Below are 15,370 nucleotides of genomic sequence, written 5' to 3'. Positions count from 1 at the left end.
AGCATTTGTCATGACAACTCTACGAATTTCAGATCTGTGCTCAAGGAGTCTATCTTTTAATCTTCTAGTGGACTTCCCTACGTAAAACCCAGAACAGTTTGTACAGGTAGCCCAATAAACAATAGTAGCAGTGTTACAAGTTGCAAAACACTTAAAATTTAATTTCTTATGAGTAACGTACGTGCAAAGTGATCCTCACAACATATAAAATTACAACACAAGCGTTTATAATAGGGGAATGTCCCAGTTCTGTTTGAAACGGTAGGTTTACAATTGCATTTCAAGTCCGTGTAAGCATAACCTGATTTTTCAAGTTGGGACAAGTTCTGTATGCAAAAGCTGGCTGCTTACCTATATACATTTCCAATTCAGGCAAAGCCTTCAGGATACTTGACCGTTTCCCTGGTGTGAACAAGACTGTCACCATCAAACCTGTATTGAAAAGCAAACAGATGTGTTTAAAATTATTTCTTCTATTAATAATTTTATAAATCTATATTTTCTATAAATGTAGAATATTTCTTTAAATGATTTATGTCTTATTTTAACTGTGCTATGTTTGATCTTTATATATAAGGGTTTTACCAGTTGTATTTCATGTCACACTGAAGAAGGGCTTTTATCCAAAAGCTTTGTGTTGGTTTATTGTAATAAACTTCTGGTTTTGCTAAAGCTCATTATTTGATAGTTTGGACTGTAAATCAGCTATACCTGTTTCCTTAAGTTCTGGAGCAAATATTAATCTCTGGGAGTCATAGAACAAGTGCCTGCCTCACAGGTGGGCAAAGGTTGGTTGTTCAAGGATTTTTCTGCTGACAAAGAAAGAGGAGTCTTGGAGGCCTGTGCTAGAGCTGTACTTTCTCAGTCATTTTGTCAGGATCCCAAGGTTCAAAATGTATCCCTTCAGACTCCGGTCTTGCTCCTTTACTATCATTTATGGTAAAAACTAGACTTAAAAGTTGCCTACCATCACATTCCCATTAGCAAACTTTTCAGATGTTTAAGATTTTCTGTATCTTTCTTAAACTGTCAGTTATTTTTTCTATCTCTTGGACTATGTAGTGCTGTAAGGTTATTTACAAAGTGTCTGGCTGTAGTAATTGCTTATTGCAGAAACTAGGGCATTCATATTTTTCCATACTTGGAGGATTGTTTTTTATTCGTAGAATCTTTTTCCAGTTATGTACTGTGTTTGACAAGGGTTCAGAATGTCCTACACGTTCTGGGTTTTCAAGTGAATGTATGGAAATCTTCTCTCATCCATTCTCACAGAATAGTTTTCCTGGGATGTATGCTAGTTTCTGCCATGGGAAGAGCTTTTCTTCATCCAGACATCATAGAGATGTAACAAAAGATCTTCCTGCGTTTTCCCAATTAAAATCTGATATCTGCCAAGGATTTATTTTTCAGAATTCCAGAATACATGGCTGCTGTCATACTTATAATTCAGTTGGCCAGACTTCACATGAGAAAAATTTAGTAGTCCTCAAATCCGTCTGGCCTCAGCATCTATACCCAGCATCTTTTCACATGCATATGTTGAGGGTTGTAAAGAGGGAGTTTCTTTGAGTAGACCAGTTCTGTCAGAATCCAAATAGGTTCATATGTAGGTACTAGGCTATCTGCCCAAGGACATTTATAAGCCTAGCCAGAGTGTGTCGGCTTTTGCCGCCCCATTGATTAATTAACTGAGCGAGCCTCTGTCAAGCAGAACCAATGAAGTGATCCCAGGGGTGTACTTTCTGTTACCCATCCACTCGTCAAGGCTTCTCTTGAAGAGTGTTAGTGAGGGGCTTTGCCTAATGTAGTTAGGAATTTTGTTCCAAAGCATGGGGAGTCTCTGTGACAGGAATCTATCCCTCCAGCATGTTCTATTTACCTCACATTCTATTTATCTCACATTCTTCCTTCTACCTCCCTCTCAGAATCCAAATCTCACATTCTTCCTTCTGCCTCCTCTTCAGATTGTCATAACAGTTTCTTCAGGCCTGGTGTGGGGAGCAGTTTGTAAAAAGGTGAATGTGCAGGGCCTGTGGAACAAACTAGACAGACAAAAGCACATTAATATCAGAGATGCTAGTAGTAATAAATACTTTCAAAGCCCTAAATCATCTCTGGTCTCCATGATGTTTGCAGGTTTTCACAGACAATACCGCAGTGATGTGATTCATAAACATGCAGGGCATACCAGATTTTACCCTCTTTGCAGACTTGCTATGATAGCCTAGGAAGTCGCAACTCTGCTCAGTTCGACTCATACATTCTGTCAGAGCGTAATATTGTGGCAGAAATTCTATGAAAGACAAGGACAGCCACCACCACCCACAATTGGAAACTTCACCCTGGGGTCTTCTAAGAATTGATCTAACTGTGGGGAATATCTCGGGTAGATCTCTCTACTTATGAGAACAAACAAAATCTTCTCCAGGATTCCTTGCAAACAGACCTGGAAAGCAGATGTGTTCTCATTCCCATGGATGGGAATGTTCATCTGGGCTTTTCCACCCTTTCAACTGATAACTTGGATTCTAAAAATCCAGAAGGACTTTGTGACTCATTTTGGCGCAAGCAAGTGTGGTTCTCCCTTTTTCTTTTTTAAACTGGCAAGGGAAATTACTACAGGCTTCCATACAGACTGGATATACTCACACAAGACAGGGATTGTTTGATGCACCCCATACTGGAAACTCTTTAGTTGATGGCCCGGTTGATAGCATTTTGATACCATTTAAACTGCTTTTTCCTGAGGATGTGCACTGGGTATTGAAGGACTCTAAATAACCTGCTGCTAGGAAATCTTATATGTGTATATTGAAGTGATTGTCAAGTGGGTGCCATTCCAAGAACCCAGACCCTTTTAAGGTACAGCTACTTATGTTTTTGATTGTGTGAGTTACTGTCCTCTCGCCTTTCTTATTTCTCTATCAAGGTACTTTTGTCAGCCATTTTGGCTTATCTGGCCTTGAATCCTCCTTTGTACCTGTTCTCAATTAAAAAGTTTTTGAAAGGGGTTTTATATGTAAATTCACATAGAAAACAGGTGGTTTATGCTTGGAAATCTTAACTTTGTGCTTGAAAAGCTTTCTCTTCCATATCAGCTAGTTCATCATGCTGATACATGAAAGACTGCTTTACTTATTACTCTGACTTCTTTTAGAAAAGTATTTGAGTTATAAGCTCATTTAGTGAGTCAACCTTACCTAATTTTCCCCAAGGACAGGGTTTCTTTGAGAACTAACCCTTCTTTGTCTAAAATGTTCTCCGAGTTTACTTTTTGACAGTCTGTTAACCTCAATGTATTTTCACCTGAACTCATAAATAATAGAGAGAGAAAAATTCATACTGTGGATGTCCACAAGCAGCTCAGATACTACATAGACAAAGTGAAGTCCTTCAGGAAAGCTGATCAGCTGTTTGTCTCCCATGAAAGTAAGATTAAGGACAACCAGTGTCAAAACAGGCAGTTTCTAGATGTTTGACTCGTGCTGTTTCTTTTTGGTAATTTCTCTGTAGTAAACAACTTCCATATTGGGTAGGTCCCAGTCCACTGAGGCTTTAGTTTCTTCAGTGGCTTTTTATAAAGAGGCAGACTATAGAAGTATTCTAGAGGCAGAAACTTGGTCCCTGTAAATGCTTTTACAGAGCATTGCAAACTGGATTCCTTTTCCATGTCCTGGACAGGCTTTGCTTGTACCATTCACCAGGGTCTCCTGGTTTCTTAATTTCTTTCTCTTCCACCTAAACTGTTATAATCTGCATCCAAATAGCTTAAGTTACTGCACCAGTGACCTGATATTGAAAAAGTACAATTGGATAAATAAACTTGCCATAGAAGTAGATGTTTTAGTGGATCACTTTTGCAGTAGCCTATCACATCTTTCAGCCCCTATTTTGTAGTTATTTTGTATTGCCATGGTGTGGTTGTATATTCTCATGTGTATATAGTTACTCTTATTTTACATTTCCTAGCATATTGGTCCTGTCAGGATGATTGCCTCCCTTCTTGAGGCAAGAAAGTTTTGAAGCTTTTGATACTGCAACTGCCTTTTATATGACGCTCTGCTGAAGGTCTTGGCAGCTGGAAAGCTGGTCTGTTGGTCATATCCTTTGCAGGATGTACCCCAAATAGCTTAGTCTGCTTAAACAGTTATCTAGTAAAACATCTACTGTTATGGTAAATTTACTTACACAACTGTATTTCTTCTTGTAGTGTCAGTATAGTTTTCCAGTAGCAACTGTTCTCAGTGGGAGAGAAGAAGTTGCAGATAGCTGGCCAGAAGTCGTCCAGTATGTTTTGAGAGGAATTTACAAAGATTCTGGGGCAGATTCCAAAAGATTTGCTGTCGGTGTAAGTCTGCGCTGATCCCAAAAGACTTCCTCTTAGTGTAAGTGACCTACTTCGGTGCAAGTCCCATCAATAAACAGGTTTACAGAGGGGGTCAGATTCCAAAAGACCTATTCTCAAAGAGCAAGTCTTTCAGAATCTGTCCCTCTTTCATGAGTTTACAAAGTTAATTTTTTTTTTTTAATTAACTGGTTTTAAGTGGAGATGAACTGTCTGCAGGTAATTAATTTTGAGATATTTGAAGACTGCTGAGAGAGATGTACAGGCTATAGTGTGATTAACATTTAACAGTAAATCAGCATGCAGTTCATTGAAAAATAAATGAAGTTTGAAACTTGAGGAAGCAAATTATATATATAAGTAGTTGCCTCTTCAGCATCCTTAATATTTTAATGCCTTTAATGTAACAGTGCATATGGTACCCTTTTCACTTTTTCTTAGGGTTAAGGTGAATGCTACCGAAAGCATACATGCTTTCACATCTGGGAGAGGAATAAATATTAAAAAAACAGATAACAATCAATGTTAGCAGGAGCTTTTAGCTTGAGTAACCTTAATTTTAGAAGTGGTAATGCCTTTGGCTGCACCTGTCAATTTAGGGCAGCAGCTGCTATCTTGAGTGGTAAACTTTTTAAGAAAATGTATGTAGTTTTGTGTGCAGTTTTGTGTGTTTGTTACAAGTTAAAAGTGAATGAGGGTAGAAAATAGTTTATTCATTTATTTAACATTTGTTTGCCAGGATAGTCAGACTGGATTATAAGTGCCCATTTCAGTGGAGTCCTGGGGAGAAAAACTCCATACATTTACAGAGAGAAGAAAAATTTACAAATGAGACATTACAGAGTAGTAGCATACAGATTGTAGACTTTACAGCCATTAGTGTACATTAAGAGGATATTCCCCCTTTTGGTAGAAAGGATCACCCAGACTGCTACACTTTGCTGTGAGGGAAAGGTTAGTTTGCTTTTTATTTGTTATATTACGTTATTGCCTTTTTCTATTTTGAATACTGTGATTTGTTTTATTTACCTTGAGTTTTATTTGTATTCTGCTTTTAACTCCATATTAAAACTTGAAAAGGGACCACAGCTCTGTCTCTTTTGATTCAGGCAGAATTTGTTTTTTCCGACCCGGTTACTGTAGTGTTCTTAAATACCACTGTCTTTCTAGTTGCCTTCCCCTTATGTTAATTTGACCATATATCTCATTTCCTCTGTTTTTACTGGCTTGTGTGAGTAAGCACAAAATTATCATTTTATGAAATCACTCCCCTTCAACTATTTAAATTTATTGGCCATCGTACTGTATTCCGTAGTACCAGAATACAAAAGTGACCACCCCCTTTCAATTTGTCTTGCTGTTTTAAAAATAGTGACTCTCCACTAAAACTTAACTTTTTAGACAGGTAAAACTTAAGTTACCTACTTTCACATCTAACTCCTCTAGTGCACACTGCAGTGTTAAGGATAAACCATTTTTTTTCATCTTACCTTTAAGCATCTCTGTGACGAGCACTTGCTTCAAAACCTGCTGGAAAGCACTAGGAAGTCTTAAACTGATACAAGCACTCAACTCTCCTTGTTAAAAAGGAGAAATTAATCGTAGGCACTGAACAGCCTATAACTGCAAATTACCTTGCTAAGGTAAGGGAAAACAGCTCTAGTACTTTACAAAAAAAAAAAGCATCAAAACCGGTATGTCCAAGGGGCAGCTTCCGGTGATTTCTCCTGTTCACCTGGTGAATCTGGGCATACTGGGGCAATGCAGCAATTGCCTCATGTACACAGACAACCCTCTCCTCCTACCACCGAACACTACAACCTGCGAGAGATGCACTTACACAGCCAAACTGGAAACAAAGCTCTCTCCACCCAAGGTTGTGCTAGACAGTCAAGAGGAGAAGGTTAACACCCGCACTACACCTCAAGCAGCACATAGCCCTTCTAAACCCACACCACTAACACCCACACATAACAACACTAAACCCATATATGTGGAGGCCCTTAACAGTAAACCTGCCCAAGCAACAAGGACCTCCGAAGCTGAAGCGCAAACAAACACCAATCACAACCAAAGTGTCACATATCTCACAACACCAGTGTGCCACCCAACAGCAGCCCCTAAGGCAAGACAACATACCCAGCACTTTAGTCATAGGTGACTCTATAGTCAGGCACACTGATGTCCCACTCACCAGGCTGAACAAGGAGAAAATTACAGTCAGCTGCCTGTTGGGTGCCATGGTCCGCCACACAATGCATGCACTCAAGTCACTCCACAACAAGCACAAATATGACTCTGTCATTGTCCATGTAGGAGTGAATGACTTGAGATGTACATCCCTGGACTGCATGAAAACAGACATGGAAGAGCTCTCAGGTCATGTGGCCCAGGCAGGTATGACTCTAGCCCTGAGTAGCATCCTGCCTTCGCCCAGAATGACACCACAGTATAGGGACAAAATGATTGACTTCAACAATTGGCTAAGTTTCTGGTGTCATTCAAAGGGGATCGAGTATCTGTCGGTCTGGGATGACATGATCGACAGACCACGATGCTTTGCCAGAGATGGTCTGCACCTGTCACCCCTGGGATTCAGGTTACTGGCTAAGGCTCTTGCCACCCCTATAGTGCCTTTTTTAGGCAAAGTTCAAAGGACAGAACCACCACCATAATGGTACAAGCATGCAAAATCTGAAGGTAAATGCTACTCAATGCTAGAAGTCTAAACCTCAAAATTCACTCTCTCGAGGCACTCCTAAAAATGGAGAACATCGATATCTGTACAGTAACTGAGACCTAGTTCAAGGCTCCAGAGAGCACCTCTGCAATACCAGGCTACAACTCTTACCACACTTTTCGGCCACCAAACCAGGATTGAAACACTAAAGGTGGTGGGGTGTCCACATTCACCAAGGATATTCACATCACCAGGCTAGTTGCCCAACACAATGCGTCTGAAATTCTCCAGGTGCAACTAACACTACGTAAGACTGCAATCCAAATTATAGCTTGCTACAGATCCCCCACCATGTCCCACGATTCTCACTACACCTTTCTAAACATACTGGAAAATATTAAGATACAACTAAACACCCTAATACTAAGTGATTTCAACTACCCTGCCATTAACTGGGAAAACTACTTGTGTACCAACACCTTTGCCCAACGGTTCTTGGAATTCATAAATTCCAATGCCCTGGATCAACTAATCCTTAGTCCCACCAGGGGCTCCAATATCCTAGACCTGGTCATTACCAACATGGGAAATCAATGCTCCACACCTATGGTCACCCCCTCATTGGTCAGGTCTGACCATAAGCTAATCACGCTTGACGTCCACATCCCAGTAAGGAAACCTCCATAAAAAACTTCTCCAAAGCCAACTTCATGCTACTCAAGTCAGAAGTAACAAACTTCATGACACCCATGCAGACGGGAACTGAAAGTTCGACTGCTGAATCCTACACTAAGGTACTGTACGAGCACATCCACTCATGCATGAATCATGCCATCCCCAATAGAACTAAGACATTCTCCTCCAAAAAAAGGAAGCCAATGTGGCAGTCCCTTGCCATAAACAAACTTTACAACAAAAGGAAAAAACTGTTGCAAAAAAGAGGAAAATCCCAGGATGCAAAAAACTCCCATACCAGCCTCAGTAAGAAGCTGAGATCCCTCATAAAATCCTCCAAAGCTAGTTATGAAAATAAAATTGCCAAAGACAACCACAAGGCATTCTATACCTATGTCAAGAATCTAAATGGCAATGCTCAGATCTGCTCCGAGCTACAACAGACTGGCATTAAATATACTGATCCCAAGCATATTGCCAATATCCTGGTGGATTGGTTCAGTGCAAACTTCATCCCCCTCTCACCCCCTAAAGGGCCCATCTCACTACCGAAAGATTGCCAAATTCCGGTAATAATGGCCACACAGGTAAAAAAACTCACTCTCCAAAGCTAAGATTACAGCTTCCATGGGACCAGACGACATCCCAGGTTGTGTACTACATGAACTACAAAATGAACTGGTACCTCACCTAAGTGTCATGTTTAATCATAGCCTCACTTCAGGCTTCGTGCCCATTGAGTGGCACACAGCTACAGTTATCCCACTCCACAAGGGAGGATCCACCTTGGATCCCGGGAACTACCGCCCCATCAGTCTGACGAGCCTGATCTGCAAGGCCATGGAACATATTATCATGGAACTTATAAACAAAGACATTGGCAACCTTCAAACACTGGATCCCATGCAGTTTGGTTTCATAAAGGGCAGATCTTGTCTTCTGAACCTGATTGACTTCTTCGAATCAGTCTCCAGAGCCGTGGACAAGGGTAAGATGGTCCACACAGTCTATCAGAACCTCGCCAAAGCTTTCGACACCATCCCCCACTCTGGAATCATAGGTAAACTTACTAAGCTGGGCATTAATCCCTACGTCACTCGATTGGTTGCCACCTGGCTTACTGACAGAACCCACACTGTAAAAGTAGCCGACTCCAAATCCAGCTCCAGACAAGTGAAGTACTTCAGGGTTCAGTCATGGGACCGCTCTTGTTTGGCATCTACTTCTCTGAAGTACAGGCCAACACTAACGGACTCTGGCTAACAAAGTTCGCAGATGAACTGCAAACTGGGAGCCATTATTGAATCCCCAAATTATGTGGGTATTCTACAAAAGGGCCTTACAGAAACAGATGTTTGGTGCCAAAACCATGGGCTCAACCTCAATGCCAAGAAATGTATAGTTATCCCCTTTGGGGAAAAAACATGTACCTGTGAATTACCACATAGGTGGCAGTACACTAAAAACTGAAAGTGTGATAAGTGACTTGGGGACACAGGTGGACAGTGGTCTCACCTTCGATAACCACATCGCCACAACAGTGAGGAAATCCTTCTATGTGGCATACCTCATCACTAAGGGCTTTTTATCCAGAAAAAAGGAGGTCATTGTTCCACTGTACTCATTCCTCATTAGACCGATTATAGAATACAACGCCCCGTTTGGTATGTACCTCTCAAGACATCTGCAACAACTGGAAAGGCCACAGAAATACCTCACTAAAAGAATCACAGGCCTAAAGCCAGATGCCTTATGCTGACCGTCTAAAAAAAACTCCACCTATACTCTGTCGCCTATCGTCTACTCAGAGGCGATCTCTGCTTAACATACAAGGCCATGTCAAACCGAGAGCTCTTGGACATGCTACACTTAAAGAAATCCCAATCCCTCAGAGACACATGCTCCAGAGTTCTAAACCTTGTCATCACAATGAACAAAACATGCTGGAGGGATAGATTCCTGACCCAGAGACTCCCCAGACTCTGGAATAGACTGCCCATACATGTCAAGGCACGCCTCTTTGGCCCTCTTCAAATGGAACCTTGATGATTGGATGGGAGATAGGAAATTCACCCCGGGGATCACATCAGTCGCCCTGCTAGACAGGGGTCCAGGAAACTAAATACTATGGGAAGAAATAGCCAGGGAATTGTTATGGCTAGGCTTGTATATGCCCTAGGGCTGATAGCCTAGTACCAACCTATGAACCTATACAAGTGTACAAAATATACAGTGAGAGTTTATTCTTTGGTTTGAGTGTTTTCATTGAAGCAAATACTCTTGAAAATGTGACATAGTTTGAAATGGCGATCAGAAGAAGCAACTGCATAACAGATCAGCCTACCAAACCGTGAATGCATAAAACAAAATCATCTTAACATCTTTTGAGCTGTTCCCTGAAAGTGTAATTTTCAGTATTTCCACCAGATGGAGCCCTCACAGTTTTATTACATCACTACATATACATAGGTAGGTACTAGGCTATCGGCCCTAGGGCCCATACAAGCCTAGCCAAAAAATGTACCCTGGCTTTCGCCACCCAAGAAAATTATTTTCCTGTGCCCCTGTCGAGCAAAGCCACAGAAGTGATCCCTGGGGTGAATTTCCCATTTCCCAACCAATCATCAAGATTTTTCTTGAAGAGTGCTAATGAGGAGCTCTGTTTGACATAGATAGTTAGTCTGTTCCAGAGTATGGGAAGTCTCTGGGACAGGAATCTATCCCTCCAGCATGTTCTGTTTATTGTGGTGACAAGGTTTAGGTCCCTAGAGCGTGTAGCTTGGAGGGATTGGGATTTCTTTAAGTGAAGCATGTCCAACAGCTCTGGGTTTGACATAGCTTTGTATGTTAGGCAGAGATTGCCCCTGAGTAGACGATATGTGATGGAGTAAAGCTGTAGTTTTTTGAGATGGTCTGCATAGGGCATCTGTTTGAGGCCAGTAATCCTCTTTGTGAGGTATTTCTGTGGTCTTTCCAGTTGTTGTAGATGTCTTGTGAGGTACACACCAAAAGGGGCGTTGTACTCTATAATGGGTCTAATGAGTGATGAGTAGAGGGGAACAATGACCTCTTTTTTTTTCTGGATGAGAATCCTTTTGTGATGAGATGAGCCACATAGAAGAATTTCCTGACCACTGTGGCGATGTGATTATCAAAGGAGAGACTACTGTCCACCTGTGTCCCAAGGTCTCTCATCACATTTTCGGCATTAAGTAGACTACCAGCTATGTGGTAGTTCATGGGTACAGAGTTTTTACCAAAGGGGATGACAATACACTTTTTGCCATTGAGCTTCAGGCCATGGCTTTGACACCAGGTATCTGTCTCAGTGAGGCCGTTTTGTAGTTTGTCCACATTGTTAGGAGTTTCGATTATGGCTCCTAGTTTGCAGTCGTTTACAAACTTTGTTAGTCAAAGACCTTCTGTGTTGGCCTGCACTTCAGAGAAGTAGATACCAAACAGGAGAGGACCCAGGACTGAACCCTGTGGTACTCCACTTGTCACTGGTCTGATGTCGGATTTGAAATCCGCTACTTTCACAGTGTGGGTTCTGTCCGTGAGCCAGTTGGCAACCCATCTTGTAACATAGGGATTTATACCTAGTTTAGTGAGCTTATCTATAATTCCAGAGTGGGGGATGGTGTCAAAAGCCTTGGCGAGATCTAGATAAGCTGTGTGAACCATTTTACCCTCATCTATGGCTTTGGTGACTGCTTCAAAGAAGTCAATCAGGTTTAGGAGACATGATCTGCCTTTTACAAATCCAAACTGTGTAGGGTCCAGAGTTTGGAGATTACCAATGTCTTTGTTTATGAGTTCCATGATGATACGTTCCATGGCCTTGCAGACCAGGCTCGTCAGGCTAATGGGGCGGTAGTTCCTGGGGTCCGTCTTGGCTCCCCCTTTGTGGAGTGGGATAACCGTCGCGGTGTGCCATTCAGTGGGTACAAAGCCTGAGGTGAGGCTATGATTGAACATGGTACTTAGGCAGGGTGCCAGTTCATTCTGTAGTTCGTGTAGAACGCAGCCTGGGATATTGTTAGGTCCCATGGATGCTGTGTTCTTGGCTTTGGAGAGTGTGTTTTTTACCTGTGCAGCCGTGATTATAGGAACTTTGCATTCTTTCGGTATAGAGATGGGCCCTCTAGGGGGTGAGAGGGGGGTAAAGTTAGCACTGAACCTATCTGCTAGGATGTTGGCAATATTAGTTGGTTCTGTATATTTAGTGCCATTGTGCTGTAACTCAGAGCAGATCTGAGTGTTCCCATTTAGAGTCTTGACATAGCTATAGAATGCTTTGTGGTTGTCTTTAGAGTCAGTGGCAATTTTGTTTTCGTAAGTAGCTTTGGAAGATTTTATGAGGGATCTCTGCTTCTTACTGAGGTTGACCAGAGAGTTCCTCCAGTCATGGGATTTTACTCTTTTTTGCAACAGTTTCTTTCTTCTGTTGTAGAGTTTGTTTATGGCAGAGGACCACCAGATTGGCTTCCTTTTTTGGAGGCTAACATCTTGGTTCTATTAGGGATAGCATGATCCATGCACTCGTGTAAGTGCTTATACAGTGCATTTGTGTAGGATTCGGCAGTCATACCTCTATTGTCCGTCTGCATGGGTCTCATGAAGTTTACCACTTCTGTCTTAAGAAGTGTGAAGTTGGCTTTGGAGAATTTTTTTACGATGGTTTCCCTAATTGGGGGTGGGATGTGGATGTCTAGGCTGATTAGCTTGTGGTCGGATCTGACCAACGAGGAATTGACGTCTGGTGTGGAACACCGGTTTCCCATGTTGGTAATGACCAGGTCTAGGATATTGCTGCCCCTGGTGGGGGTGTGAATAAGTTGATCCAAGGCATTGGAATTTATGAATTCTAGAAAACGTTGAGCAAAAGAGTTGGTACATGAGTAGTTTTCCCAGTTAATGGTGGGGTAGTTGAAATCGCCCATTATTAGGGTGTTGGGTTGTACCCTTATACTTTCCAGTGTATCAAGAAATGAGGAGTGTGAATCCTGGGGCATGGTGGGGGGGTCTGTAGCAAGCTACAATTTGGATTGCGGTCTTGCCCAGAGTTAGTTGCACTTGGATAATCTCGGATGCATTATGCTGTGCAACTAGCCTGGAGGTGTGGATATCCTTAATGAATATGGACACGCCTCCGCATTTAGTGCTTCTTTCTGGGTTAGGTGGCCGAAAGGTGTGGTATGAATTGAAGCCTGGTAATGCATGGGGTGCTCTCTGGAGCTTTGAACCAGGTCTCTGTCACTGCACAGATGTCAATGTTCTCCATTTTAAGGAGTGCCTCGAGTGAGTGCATTTTGAGGTTTAGACTTCTAACATTGAGTAGCATTACCCTCAGATTTTGCTTGCTTGTACCTGTTACAGTGGTGAATTTGTCATTTGAACCTTGCCTAAAAAAAGCACTATAGGGGTGGCAAGAGCCTTAGCCAGTATTCGGAATCCTAAGGGTGACAGGTGCAGGCCATCTCTGGTAAAGCATCGTGGACTGTCGATCATGTCGTCCCAGGCAGACAAATACTGGATCCCCTTAGAATGACACCAGAAGCTTAGCCAATTGTTGAAGTTAATCATTTTATCCTTGTACTGTGGTATCATTCTGGGTGATGGCAGGATGCTACTCAGGGTTAGGGTCATTCCTGCCTGGGATACAAGATCGGAGAGCTCCTCCATGTCTCTTTTCATGTAGTCCAGGGAGGTACGTCTCAGGTCATTCACACCAGCATGGACAATGACAGTGTTATATTTGTACTTATTGTGGAGTGACCTGAGTGCATGCGTTATGTGGCGGATCCTGGCACCTGACAGGCAGCTGACAGTAACTTTCTCCTTGTTTAGTATAGTGAGTGGAACATCAGTGTGCCTGACCATAGAGTCACCTATGACTAGAGTGTTGGGTACGTTGTTATGCATTATGGGCTGTGGTTGAGTGGCACACTGAGTTTGTGGGCTATGTGTCATGTGGGTTGTGTGTGTGGGGGGGGGGGTGGAGTTTGCTTGCGTTTATGCTTTGGATGTCCCTGATGCTTGGGCAGGTTTTCATTGAGATCCTCCACGAATGTAGGTGTGTGTTTTGTGTTTCTATGTGTGTGTTTTGGTGGTGTAGGTTTTGAGGGACTATGTGATGAGTGTGGTGTGGTGCAAGTGTTTACCTTCTCCTCTTGACTGTCTAGTCCAGTCTTGGGTGAAGAGAGCTTTGCTTCCAGTTTGGCTGTATAAGTGCATCTCTCACAGGTTGTAGTGTTGGGTGGTAGGAGGAGAGGGTTGTCTGTGTACATGAGGCAATTGCTGCATTGCCCCAAAATGCCCAGATTCATCAGGTAGACAGGAAAAATCACTGGGAGCTGACCCTTAGACATGCCTGGATAAGTGCTTATTTATAAAGTCCTAAAAACTGCTTTCCACTAGAAAAGTGAGGAAAGTTGAGTGCTGTAGTAATTTGCAGCTTTATGTAGTGCTTACAATGAGTTCTGAACAAGTGCTGAGTTCAAAGAAACAGATTTGTGTGCTGAAACTAGAAAACTGGCTAGTTATAAGAAACAAAACTAAGCTAGAAGGCTTCCCTCCAACACAGAAGGGCTTGGGGGCTCAGACGCCTACAAACAGTCTAGACCACTTAACAGGAAAGGCAGGAAACAAGCTTAATTTTTTTTTGTTCTCTTTCCCATATGCTCTCTTTGTACACAGTAGGAGTGCCTGAAATCAGAATATGATCTCACTGCACTCAGTTGAGTGAGCAAATGAGATGGGCCCAGAAGGAGTATCCAAACACAAATTTACAAGAGGGGCGGGCAGTTTCAAAGCCACTAAGAAACAGAAACAGGAAGGGCAGGTGGGCAAACTAACTGAAGAACAGAGTCAAAACTTCCAGTTCAGTTAATAATCATGCAACACAGTTAAATCAATTTAAATAGTGTATTATCTGAAAAAAAGTGAAGATAAAGGTACTTAAATTCTCTTATACGTCCAGTTGTATACCGCTAGATCTTAGCCAGCCACAGCTGAGGTTTTTAAGCTTATATACATTCATTTAAGCATATATACATTTGTTTTTATTATTTCATTATTTTACTTCCTTTTACTTTTCGCTTCCATTTTTTATAACATTACTGTATTTCCTGTCTTTGGTGATTGAAACTGATGGTTTTAAGTTACAGTTTACTATGTTTGTGAATAAACTCATGTCAGGTCAAAGTTCATTGTGCAAAAGGAAGTTGTCTCACTAATTTTAATTTGAATGTTGTTCCTGTTGGATAAAAATTAATTGGCAGGGTTTATAATGAGCACTTTACATTGTGAAATGTTTTTTACATCGGAGGAAGTTCATTGAAATAATGATTTTAAAGTGCTTATGTATCTGTTCTTTGGTGCTGTTACAGGTTTTGCCTAGTGGATTGAAGCTGGATTTTTTTACTATTTACTGCCTGATTCTCCTTCAGCTGCCTTTTTTTTGGTTATTAGTACTTTTTGGCAACTGTTTCTCTGTGTTTGAATTTCGTGAATGCATAAAAGCTGTAAGTTGGAAATACACATTCAAAAGAGCTGTTGTAAATGTCCATACATGTATAGATGAAAAGGAAAGAGTACAGAATTGTATGAAATGTAGGATGTAGATAGTAATGTTGCTTGGGACACATCTGACAAAAAAGGATTTTGTG

General features: G+C 41.7%; 1 protein-coding gene across 1 annotated transcript in view; it reads left to right on the top strand.

Annotated features, from left to right (window-relative positions):
• The window catches only part of LOC122808416 (survival motor neuron protein-like), a 797,372-nt gene that overhangs the window by 582,264 nt on the left and 199,738 nt on the right, over nt 1–15,370 (top strand). The gene's annotated exons all lie outside the window — the stretch shown is intronic.

Source organism: Protopterus annectens, chromosome 8.part0 (assembly GCF_019279795.1).
Source record: "Protopterus annectens isolate FY-2018-M chromosome 8.part0, PAN1.0, whole genome shotgun sequence".
Taxonomy (NCBI): domain Eukaryota; kingdom Metazoa; phylum Chordata; order Ceratodontiformes; family Protopteridae; genus Protopterus; species Protopterus annectens.
The sequence above is the reverse complement of the archived record's forward strand: the minus strand, read 5'-3'. Positions and strand labels throughout refer to the sequence as shown.